This window comes from Pristis pectinata, chromosome 20 (genome assembly GCF_009764475.1).
Source record: "Pristis pectinata isolate sPriPec2 chromosome 20, sPriPec2.1.pri, whole genome shotgun sequence".
Taxonomy (NCBI): Eukaryota; Metazoa; Chordata; class Chondrichthyes; order Rhinopristiformes; family Pristidae; genus Pristis; species Pristis pectinata.
Window position 1 is genome coordinate 9,808,231 of NC_067424.1, and position 12,629 is coordinate 9,820,859.

At 43.8% G+C, this 12,629-nt stretch overlaps 1 protein-coding gene across 1 annotated transcript in view; it reads left to right on the top strand.

The window, feature by feature from the left end:
- The first annotated feature begins 10,683 nt into the window (after positions 1-10,683).
- Positions 10,684-12,629, top strand: part of LOC127580877 (epidermal growth factor receptor kinase substrate 8-like) — a 78,449-nt gene continuing 76,503 nt past the window's right edge. The window contains exon 1 of the mRNA XM_052034846.1: positions 10,684-10,841. The gene's annotated coding sequence lies outside the window, so the exon portion shown is untranslated. The remainder of the gene's footprint in view (positions 10,842-12,629) is intronic.

A 12,629-nucleotide genomic window follows, 5' to 3' on the forward strand; every position in this document is an offset into this window, starting at 1 on the left:
TTTGAAATAAAGTTAATCACAAGGATAAAACGCCTTGACTTATTCTATTTATTAGCTGCCCAGTATAGATCTGTAGCTGTACTGTGGGATAGATATTATCTTTCATTCTTGTGTGAAACTCTGCCAGTAAAGAATGGCTGTCTGCCATTATCCAGCTTGACTTAGTGCTCTGATCCAATGTATTTCCATTAACAGCATTGCAATACTTTATGGAAAAGTTAGGTTTGTTGGCATAAAGGACCTCATTCCTCTCCAGCTTTACACTGTTGCTGGCTTCTGATTCAGCAGCTGGCTTCCATCCAGAATTATAAATTAAATCATTCTGTCAGGAGAACTTGAAGCCAGTGTAATGCCTTGTGCCTGCTCTCCTCTATGTGGTTTTGGGATGTCGCATCAAAGGAACCCTGGTGAGTTTCTGCAGTGCTCTTTGTGAGTAGAGTAAAAACATAGAATCATTACGACTCATAAGTAGGCCAATCAGCTCACTGAGGTCCTGCTGGCTCTTTGTAGCGCTTTCCAATCAGTCTCATTTTCCTGCTGTTCCATCATGAGCCTGCAAATTATTTTCCCACAAATGCCAATGCAAGGATTTGTGCTGGGCCCCTTGCTCTTTGTTATATACATTAACTATCTGAATGTGTGTAGTTCTGCTTTATAGTAAGGACATGATTGCACTGGAGAGGGTGCAGAGAAGATTCACCAGGAGGTTGTCTGGGATGGAGCATTTCACTTGTACAGAGAGATTGGAAAGGCTAGGTTAGTTTTCTTTGGAGCAGGGAAGGCCGAGAGCTGCAACACACAAAACGTTGGAGGAACTCAGCACGTCAGGCAGCATCTATGGAGGGAAATGGATAGTCTACAGGGCTGACCTGTTTGTTCTGTATTAAGTTATAAGAATCAGAATCAGATTTATTATTACTGACTTATATGATGCGAAATTTGTTGTTTCATAGGTAATTGTTGAGCCATAGGTAGTAAAGAAGCCTTACCCCTTCACAGAGTTATCTATGACATACGTTTAAGCTAAGGGTAAGAAGATTTGGAGGGGACTTGAGGAAGAATTGGTATTGGTATTGGTATTGGTATTGGTTTATTATTGGCACTTTTACTGAGGTACAGTGAAAAGCTTGTCTAACAAACCGATTGTACTGGTCAATTCATTACACAGTGCAGTTACATTGAGTTAGCACAGAGTGCATTGATATAGTACAGGTAAAAACAATAACAGTACAGAGTAAAGTGTCACAGCTACAGAGAAAGTGCAGTGCAATAAGGTGCAAGGTCACAACAAGGTAGATCGTGAGGTCATAGTCTATCTCATTGTTTAAAGGAACCGTTCAATAGTCTTACCACAGTGGGGTAGAAGCTGGTGGTACATGCCCTCAGGCTCCTGCATCTTCTACCCGATGGAAGAGGAGAGAAGAGAGAATGTCCCAGGTGGGTGGGGTCTTTGATTATGCTGGCTGCTACACCAAGACAACGAGAGGTAAAAATAACAAGAGTCCAAGGAGGGGAGGCTGGTGTCCGTGATGTGCTGGGCTGTGTCCACAACTCTCTGCAGCTTCTTGCGGTCTTGGGCAGAGCAGTTACCGTACCAAGCCGTGATACATCCAGATAGGATGCTTTCTATGGTGCATCGGTAAAAGTTGGTGACAGTCAAAGGAGACAAACCAAATTTCTTTAGCCTCCTGAGGAAGTAGAGGCACTGGTGACCTTTCTTGGCCGTGGCATCTACGTGATTTGACCAGGACAGGTTGTTGGTGACGTTCACTCTCAGGAACTTGAAGCTGTCAACCCTCTCGACATCAGCACCATTGATGTAGATAGGTGCATGTACACCGCCCCCTTTCCTGAAGTCAACGACCAGCTCTTTAGTTTTGTTGACATTGAGGGAAAGGTTGTTGTCATGACACCATTCCACTAAGCTCTCTATCTCCTTCCTGTACTCCGACTCATCACTGTTTGAGATACGACCTACAACGGTGGTATCAACGGCCTACAACGGTGGAATTATTTCAATCAGAGGGCGGTTGAAACCTGGAACACTGCCTCAGAGGTACTGGAGGTAGGTACTCTCATTATTTAAGTATTTAGATGAGCTTTTGAAGGGACGCAGCATAGAAGGCTACAGGCTAAGTGATGGAAAATAGAATTGCCATAGATAAGTATTTGATGGCTGACATGGACTTGGTGGGCTGAAGGGCCTGTTTCTGTGCTGTACAAGATGACTCTGTGACCATTTCCACCACCCTTCCAGGCAGTGCGTTCTTGATCATAGCTAATCTCTGCATAATAAAGTTTGTCATCACATCTCTCCTTTCTTTTGTTCACCACTTTAAATCTGTGTCCCCTTGAACCTTCAATTGATGGAAACAGCTGCTTTCCATTATTTTTCCTAAACATGATCCTGTTCTCCTTTATCAAATCTCCTCTCAACCTTCCTTGCTCCAAAGAGAATAACTTTCGTTTCTTCAGCTTTATCACATGGTTCAAAGCCCTAACTCTTAGAACCATTTGAGTAAATCTTATCATGGACAGCGGCCATGCACAAATGGTGTAAGTAAGTGCCCAGTAGGAGCCTTGAATGTGATGGTGTGCACAGTCAGTGACAGCTTCCTCAGCTCCCTACTCTACTCCCTATACACTCATGACTGCGTGGCCAAATTCTGCTCTAACTCCATCTACAAGTTTGCAAGTGATACCACCGTAGTAGGCCATATCACAAATAATGATGAGTCAGAGTACAGGAAGGAGATAGAGAGCTTAGTGGAATGGTGTCATGACAACAACCTTTCCCTCAATGTCAACAAAGCAAAAGAGCTGGTCATTGACTTCAGGAAAGGGGGCGGTGCACATGCACCTGTCTACATCAATGGTGTTGAAGTTGAGAGGGTTGAGAGCTTCAAGTTCCTAGGAGTGAACATCACCAATAGCCTGTCCTGGTCCAACCACGTAGATGCCATGGCCAAGAAAGCTCACCAACACCTCTACTTCCTCAGGAGGCTAAAGAAATTTGGCATGTACCCTTTGACATTCACCAATTTTTATTAATCTGTAAAGCAACCAGCATAATCAAAGACCCCACCCACCCGGGACATTCTCTCTTCACCCCTCTCCCATCAGGCAGAAGATACAAATGCCTTAAAGCACATGCCACTAGGCTCAAGGACAGCTTCTATCCCGCAGTTATAAGACTATTGAATGGTTCCCTAGATTGATAAAATAGACTCTTGATCTCACGATCTACCTCGTTATGACCTTGCACCTTATTGTCTACCAGCACTGCACTTTCTCTATAGCTGTGACACTTTATTTTGCATTCAGTTATTGTTTTACCTTGTACTACCTCAATACACTGCACAATGAATTGACCTGTACGATCGGTACGCAAGACAAGTTTTTCACTGTACCTCAGTACAAGTGACAATAATAAACCAATTCCAATTCCAATTAACATTTGGTGCCTTACACAGTTCAGTTTGATTCTCTGTTGGACAGGCCAGGAAGGTTGACGCTAATGCAAATGTGCAGATGAGGGAGTCTGTACTAAGCTGACCTCCCTCATCTGGTGTAGCAGTAGAAAAGGCTATAATTGATCTCATTAATAATAGACCAAGCAAAAGGAGGACATCAGAGAGGGGTTGTTGGGGGTAAGGAGCGGGGCTTGTTCTCTTCCTGGTTACTGCCTGATGGCTTGGAAAAATGCCGATGCCATTGGCAATATTTAAGAAGCCCAACACCCCCTCAGCACAAAGTAATTTGTTTGATTGTCAGCCTGACCATCTACAAGACCTACCATAGCAACTCACCAAGAATTCATCATCTGCCACTCATGCTCCCACACCCTAAACACATGACCTCTACCACCAGGTCATAGTGGCAGAGGTCATAGGCTGGTGACCTGGGGTGCAGGGAAATATCATCATCACCTCCATCAGCCCTAAGCTCCTAAGGAGAGCTATATCTCATTCCTTCTTCCTCAATTGGTGAAAATCCTGGAATTCCCTATTGAACAGCAAACTAGGAGTAACTTTAATATGGAGGCTCTGGCAGTTGAAGAAGGCAGTTCACCATCACCCTCTCAACTAGATGTGAGCAGTTACTGCTGTTGTTTGCTGGTGATACTCATTTCTCCAGAATTAGTATTCAAAATACTAATTACTACACTACAGAAATGTACAGTGGATAGACTCCTGAGCCCAAATATCAATCAGTAACACAAAACTATTGTTACTGGGTAGACTTTGAAGTGACATACTCCCGCCATCTACAGTGGATGCTCCCAACAAATGGACTTAAGTTTCTTCAAGTCATCCAAATTGCTCCTTCCATGTACTGATTGGGCCTGGGCTAGGAATTTTGATGAGTCGTTAGAATGTTACACATTTTCAAGTTTTCAGAAAGAAAGAATCTGATGTTGATTCTGGGCTGGTTGGCAGTTGTGTGAAGCACTGCTACCCTCTGCTGGTACATAAGTGCGCGTATATCTTCTCTCTCTTCAGGTAGAGGTATGGGATCAAGAATGACTTCCACTCCAGTTGTCTGGGATCTGAGGTGGCTGATAAGACCAGTGTGGAACCTGTAGTCTCAGATGGGGGTAGAAGATGCCTGATGGGGTGAATGTGTGGGTAGGTTAGGAGGTGTGGCATTCCTTCTGCCATTTACAGTGTGTTCTCCTGCCAAATGATCTCAAAGTCATCCCAATTGCTCCATAGGATCATGGAGTCATAGAGCTATCCAGTACAGGAACAGGCCCTTCAGCCCAACTTGTCCATTCTAACCAAGTTGCCTACCTGAGCTAGTCCCATTTGCCTGCACTTGGCCCATATCCCTCTAAACCTTTCCTATCCCTGCAAATGTTCTTTTATATATCGTAATTGTACCCACCTCTACCACATACTCCTTCTCTATTTTGATTGGGCTAGGCTAGGGACTCTGATGAGTCAGTTGGATGGTGCATGTTTTCAAAGAGCATTTGAGAACACATTTCAAATATTTACTCTATCCACTTGGTAGTCTGTTGCCATTATGCAGCTCAGAACAGAATGTCTGTTTTGGGAGTCTGGTATCCGACAATGTGAACAATATAGCCTGCCCATCAGAGCTGACTGAATGTAATTATGGCCTCAGTGATGGGTATGTTGATCTGGGAGAGGAATCTAACATTGGTGCACTTATCCTGTCGGTAGATTTGGATGACTTTGTAAATATACCCTCTATCCAGTGCTTTTCATTGCGAGCTGTAGGTAGTCCATGTCTCAGCGGCATGCAGGGATGACCATGGTAGACCATGAGCTATGTTTTGCTATCTTGTTCTTCAAACACTCTTTTCCTCAGATGGCCAAAGGTATGTGGTCCTTGGTGAATTTCATTATCAACATGTGCCTTCATTGGGCAGTGTGGCCCCCAGCACATAGAAAGTAGTTGCATCTTCCAGGGTTTCTTTATGGATCTTTGCTGTCAGCGGGCAGTGTTATCAATGGTGACAGCTTGGTAGAGGATCTCTGCGATGGGAATTTTATGTATAAGGCCCAATCCCTCAAGAATGAGAGAATAGGTCAACATTGACTTGAAACACAGCCACCAAAGCTGCACATGTCCAAGTGTCATCTATGTTCTGGAGCTGGCGTGACCTTGGTTATAGAGTGGTTGAACAGTTTTCCATTTGTTGCACAGGTTAACTCCACTCCCAGTGAGAAGCTTTGCGGAGGTGAGCTGCAGCATTGTAGTGAGAGAGACCGAGAAAAGCACTGGAGTGATGATGCTGTTTTGCTGGACACCAGTCTGTGCTGAGACTGGGGCTAATGCGAATCCATTGGTTAAGGTCAGGGTTTGTGTGCCGTCACAAATCACATGCAAGTTGGGGGCAAATTTCTGAGGACTTCAAGATTTGAAAAGGATACTGCACATATCCTTTTGACTGATGGAGTCAAAAGACTTTTGTGAGGTCATAAAAGGCCACATGTTAGTGATTGGTGCTGCATTTTGCTTGGAAGTGCCACATGGTGAAGAATCTGTCCACTTTACCTCTAATTGGACAGAACCCACACTGTGATTCAGAGAGCAGTTCTTCAGCCACTGGGAGGAGACATTTGAGGAGGGCCTCAGAACAAAGGGATGTCCCTTTAAGACTGAGATGGAGGAGTTTCTTCAGTTGGAGGGTGGTGAATCTGTGGAATTCGTTGCCACAGTGGGCTGTGGAGGTCAAGTCATTGGGTGTATTTAAGGCCAAGATTGATAAGTTCTTGATTGGTAAGGGGGTTAAGGGTCATAGGGAGAAGGCGGGAGAATGGGATTGAAAAAATCAGGCATGATTGAATGGACGAGCAGACTCAATGGGCTGAATGGCCTAATTCTGCTCCTATATCTTATGGTCTTATGGACCCTGGCAATAACATTCCTTCTCCGTTATTCCTGTACTCAAATGTATCTTCTTTCTTGAATACAGTCATGATTACAACATCTCTGAGGTTCCTATATATACAGAACATATATAAATAGAGCCAATAACTGATCTTATTCAAGAGAGGCTCAACAATTTCAGGAGAAGGAAATCTCCTTTTAGACAAGTTGTTATGATCAGGAATGCTTTGCATGGACCGGTGATAAATGCAAATTCGGCGGTAACTTCCAAAAAGAAATTGGTTATGTACTTGAAAAGAATATTTTGCAGGGTTTTAAGGAGGGAATTGGGATAAGTGGATGGCTCACCCAAAGACATGGCAGTCATACAATATGCTGAATAGCCTTTGTGCATACTATTAGGGCAGGCATGGTAGTGTAGTGGTTAGCACAACGCTATTACAGCACCAGTGACCCGGGTTCAATTCCGGCCACTGTCTGTAAGGAGTTTGTACGTTCTCCCTGTGTCTGCGTGGGTTTCCTCTGAGTGCTCTGGTTTCCTCCAGCATTCCAAAGACATACAGGTTAGGAAGTTGTGGGCGTGCTATGTTGGCGCCGGAAGCGTGGTGACACTTGCGGGCTGCCCCCAGAGCACTACACAAAAGATGTACTTCACTGTGTGTTTTGATGTACATGTGACTAATAAAGATATTTTAGCTTATTTTATGAATAGCACATGAGAGATGAGATGCAGGTTTCTCCTCTTCTCACACATTGGCTAGAAGACTTGGGCTGGGGGAGCAGGGAAAGCCAGGGGTAGGTGATCTCCTTTATTTTACCAGAGTTGGATATCACAGAATGAGGTGGGTGGGTTTTGTACAACAGTAACACTGAGCGTCACCATGATCTGAAGCCGGTTACCATTTCACCCTGGTTATTTCCCAGTCTTTCATCAAAACCTCATTGACACTCTCCTACACAAGGCTTGTCTTTAGAATAGTAGAAAAAATATAAATCTTATCCAGGAGCATATGCAAAGTGGAGAAAAGACAAATTTAAATTCCTACATAACACCTTAATCAAGCCTGGCATTTTATCTTCTGCGCTGTAAGTATCTGGTAAAACACACAGAGTATCTGTACAATCTTCACTACCTGTACTACCTTACTACATAAATAATTTATTCTCCCCTTACTATCTTTCTCATGATACAGGGCCATGCATTAGAATTTAAATGACTTGGCTTATGGAAGGGTAAGGTTGTGATCATGATCTACCTTGTTGTGACCTTGCACCTTATCGCACTGCACTTTCTCTGTAGCTGTGACACTTTACTCTGTACTGGTACTGTTTTTACCTGTACTACCTCAATGCACTCTGTACTAACTCAATGTAACTGCACTGTGTAATGAATTGACCTGTATGATTGGTTTGCAAGACAAGTTTTTCACTGTACCTTGGTACAAGTGACAATAATAAACCAATACCAAATGTGTGTACATGCTTGGATGGCACAGTGGTGCAGCTAGTAGAGCTGCTGCCTTTTAGCTCCAGAGACCCGGGTTCAATCCTGAACTCAGGTACTGTCTGCTTGGAGTTTGCACCTTTTCCCCTGTGACTGCATGGATTTCCTCCAGATGCTCCAGCTTCCTCCCACATCCCAAAAACATGCAGGTTGGTCGGTTAATTGGCCGCTGTAAATTATCTCCTCGTGTGTAGGTGAGTTGATGAGAATGTGAGAAGAATAAAATATGGGATTAATATCGGATTAATATAAATGGTGGTTGATGGTCAACACGGACTTGGTGGGCTGAAAGGTCTGTTTCCGTGCTGTATGTCTCTAAGGCTCTGTGACTCTATTTGGTTGGATGACTATGATGAGGGAGAACCCATGCTCCTGTTTGCTCACCTTCCTTCTTGAGCATATCCCTACTTGGTGTGTGCATCTGCAAGAGGTGAGGTTGAGGTTCATTGTCATTTAGCTTCAGACAATTCCCTTATTCAATGCGAGTACTGAGAGTGAACTATCCGCTTAAGAAGTACTCAGTGTGCCTCCTGATCAGCAGTTCTCAGTGGACACTTGGAAAAATGTAGGCAGATGTAGTAGAGTTCTGAGGGTGTTCCTCAGTCCTTGGAGGGGCTATCTTTTAGAAGAGATGTTAAATTGAACCCCTATCTGCTTTCTCAGGGAAAAGGTTCCATGGCACCTTGATGAATGTATAGATGTAAGATCTATGTATCCTATGATCTATAGATCTATGTATGCATACATAGATGTACAAGACAGCTTTCCTGGAGCCCTGGCCGCTACTTATCCTCAGGCAGCATGGTGGCCCAGCTGTTATTGGTACTGCCACACAGCTTCAGGGACCCAGGTTCGATCCCGTCCTCCGCTGCTGTCTGAGTGCAGTTTGCACCTTCTCTTTGTGACCATGTGAGTTTCTGCTGAGTGCTTTAGTTTCCTCCCTCATCCCACATGAAGACAAATACAATAGAGGCATTTCAAAGGCTCTTAGATAGGCACATGAATGTGCAGAGAATGGGGAGAAATGGTCATTGTGTAGATAGACAGGACTGGTTAACATAGAACATAGAACAGTACAGCACAGAACAGGCCCTTCGGCCCACAGTGTTGTGCTGACATAGCTATTCCCTCCTACCTACAGAATGCCCATATCCCTCTATTTTCATTCATGTGCCCATCCAAGCCCCTCTTAAAAGCCCCCAATGAATTTGCCTCCACCACCCTATCAGGCAACGCATTCCAGGCATCCACCACTCTCTGGGTAAAAAACCTACCCTCTCTCACCTTAAGTGCATGCCCTCTGGTAGTGGATCGCTCAATAATGGGAAATAATTAGGTTAAATTAGGCACTTAATTACTATTCTGATTACTTCAGCACAACATTGTCGGCTGAAGGGCCTGTTCCTGTGCTGTACTGTTCTATGTTCTAATCCAAGGTAGGTTAGCAAAAAGAATCAAAGGGGAGTTGATGGGCACATGAGAAGGAATAGCTGCAGTGAAAATAAGGAGAAGGGAAATGGGATTACTGGCATGGCTCTGCCATCTGGGATGACCTGAGCTTGGCCCACCAATAGATGCAATCACGAGGAAGACACACCAGTACCCCTGCTTTCTTAGAAGTGTACGGAGATTTGGCATATCACCAAGTACTCTATCAATCTTCTGCATATGCACTGTAGAAGGTATCCTAACTGATTGCATCATGGCCTGGCATGTTAATTCCAATGCACAAGAATGCAAGGGGCTGTAGTGAATATTTGACACATCCCGTGATCCAGTGAATACTGCCCTCCCCTGCATTGACAGCATCGATCAAGGATCCTCGCCATCTATGTCATGCCCTCTTTTTGCTGCTACTGTCAGGCAGGACGTACAAATGCCTGAAGTCCCACACCACCAGGTTTGGGAACAGCTACCTTCCTACAACCATCAGGTTCATGAACTGACCTGCACAACCCTAACCCTACCTCAGCAACAGAACACTATGGACCACCTCTTGTATTACCATGGACTTGTCTCTGATTGTGGTTTTTTTGCACTAATGCCTTGTTTTGCACAGTCTTTTTCTTCACTGTCTGGTATAATTTATGTATAATTTGTGTTCTGTGTGTTGTCTGCATCTATGTGCCCATGATGCTGCTGCAAGCAAGTTTTTCATCATATTTGCAAGTGTAACATTACTACAGCACCAGCAACCCGGGTTCAATTCCAGCCGCTGTCTGTAAAGAGTTTGTATGTTCTCCCCATGTCTGTGTGGGTTTCCTCCGGGTGCTCTGGTTTCCTCCCACATTCCAAAGACGTACGGGTTAGGAAGTTGTGGGCGTGCTATGTTGGCGCCGGAAGCGTAGCGACACTTGCGGGCTGCCCCCAGAGCACTCTACGCAAAAGGTGCATTTCACTGTGTGTTTTGACTAATAAAGATATCTTATCTTAAAATCCTAATTAACTTGACTTGACAGCTGGTATGGACTCAGTGGGCCAAATGGCCCTCTTCTGCATCATAATAAGTTCATCCTTTAACCAAGATTATAACAGCATATAATTTGTTCGTTATCTTATTGCTGTTTGCGACAGCAGGTCTGAGTACAAATTGGCCATTGTATTTTGTGCGTAACACAGGAGTATGAAAAGCACTGTGTGAAAGAGTCTCCCTCCTTTTTTATTATTTGCTGTCTTTAGGATTGGCGGAGGAACTTGGAGAGAGGCAGGGCCAGCAGGATGTGAAAGCAACCAAGGAAAGAGGGTGTGGTAACCATAACGTAGATCTTAGCAGAATTTATTTTGTGGCACTGCAGCATTATTGTTTAACTCGCAAGTTAAGGCAGCCTCCTGGAATCACAGCAGACAGGCTTAAATGAGCTGGACTTTGCTCTAACTTTCGTGTCGCAGTTTGTAAAAACTTATGACTCCTGCTTGTCTTACCGGTAAAAGGAACCTCTGATTCTCTTCAAGAAAACAAACCAGCCTTAATCAGGTACTTTCAGTATTTAAGGCTCTTTGATAGATTTACTTGACGCCTGGTAGTTAAGGCACTATCTAGTATAGTGTAGCAGGTGTATTGATGGACTTCAGATGTGATCTCCAGTAAAAATTGATTTACTGGGATTCTACAGATGGACTCGTTATGACAGGGACCAGTGAATGATCTCAGTCCTTGCCAATGTCTGGCAATACTTACTGAAGTACATCGGTAAGCATATACAGTACATGTGTGTACTATGTGCCTATTGTGCATGTATATGCATACAGCATTTGTATGTTTTTACACATATTGTGTATGTAATGTGTGAGTATGTACATACTTGTGTGTATACCATGTTTCTGCATGAATTGTGTGTCCTACTGCAAACTGGTCACTGTATTTTCTTTATTGCAACAGTAAACTACACTTAAAATGTACTTCATTGAATTCAATGCACTTTAGGCTGCCCTGAGGTTTTGAAGACACACTGTATGAATCCAAATTTTTCCTTCTAATATATTTGTGGTCTGCTGCTTTGATAGGGGAGTAATAATTGAAGGGTGAGTAGAGCATTAAAGTAGGGAGGTCTTACTACGGCTGTGCGTGTATTGGTGAGCCTGCATCTGGAGCACAGTGTAAAGTCCTGGTCTTATATAAAGAGGGATATACCTGCACTGGGAAGTTCAGAGAAGGTCCTCTGGGTTGATTCCTGTGATGAAGGAGGAAAGATTGAGCAGGTGGGCTCATTGGAGTTTAGAAGAATGAATGATGAGGTATGATTCTGAGGGGGCTTGGCAGGAATAGACACTGAGAAGACATTTCCCCTCATGGGGTAATCACGAACTAGGAGGCATAGAATAAGGGGATCACCCACTTAAGACATGGATAAAGAGAATCAAGAAATATGGGATTAGTTCAGGAAAATGGCACTGAGGTTAAAGATCAGTCTTGATTTTATTGAATGCCAGAGCAGGCACAAGTTAAATGGCCTACTCCTTCTTAGGTTCTTGTGAGGAAAAATTTCTTATCTCAGGGTCAGGAATTCTCTAACCCAGAGAGCTGTGGATATTGAACCATTGTACGTTCTTAAGTCTGATGTAAACAGATTTTTGGGCAAGAGGGGAACTGAGGATCAGGGAGAAAAATGGAGCAGAGGATAAGATCAGAACAGCCATTATCGTGGTGAATGACAGAGCAAGTTTGAGAGGCCAAAGGACTTACATCGACTCCTATTTCTTATGCTGTTATGTCAGAGGTATCGCCAAAATCCCAATTCTCCTCTTGGTCAGAATCTTGGTTTGATGGAGTAAAGCAGAATTGAGCTGGTGTAGATGCAAATGATCTGCCTGCTCTTTGTTTAGACTCATTAGATGAGCGTTTGATAGCTTTGTGCCTGTATTCAATGGAGTTAAGAAGGATGAAGGGGGATCTCATTGAAACCTACTGAATACTGAAAGGCCTGGATAGAGTGGATGTGGCGAGGATGTTTTCATTAGTAGGAGAATCGAGGATCCGAGGGCACAACCTCAGAAAATGGGGACATCCCTTTAGAACTGAGATGAAGAGTAACTTCTTCAGCTAGAGTGTGGAATTTGTTACCATGGAGGACTGCGGAGGCCAAGTCATTGGGTGTATTTAAGGCAGAGGTTGATAGTTTATTGATTGGTAAGGGGGTTAAGGGTTATGGGGAGAAGGTGGGAGAACACAGTTGAAAATAAATCAGCCATAATTGAATAGCAGAGCAGACTCGATGGGCTGAGTGGCCTAATTCTGCTCCTATATACCTTATAGTCTTATGGA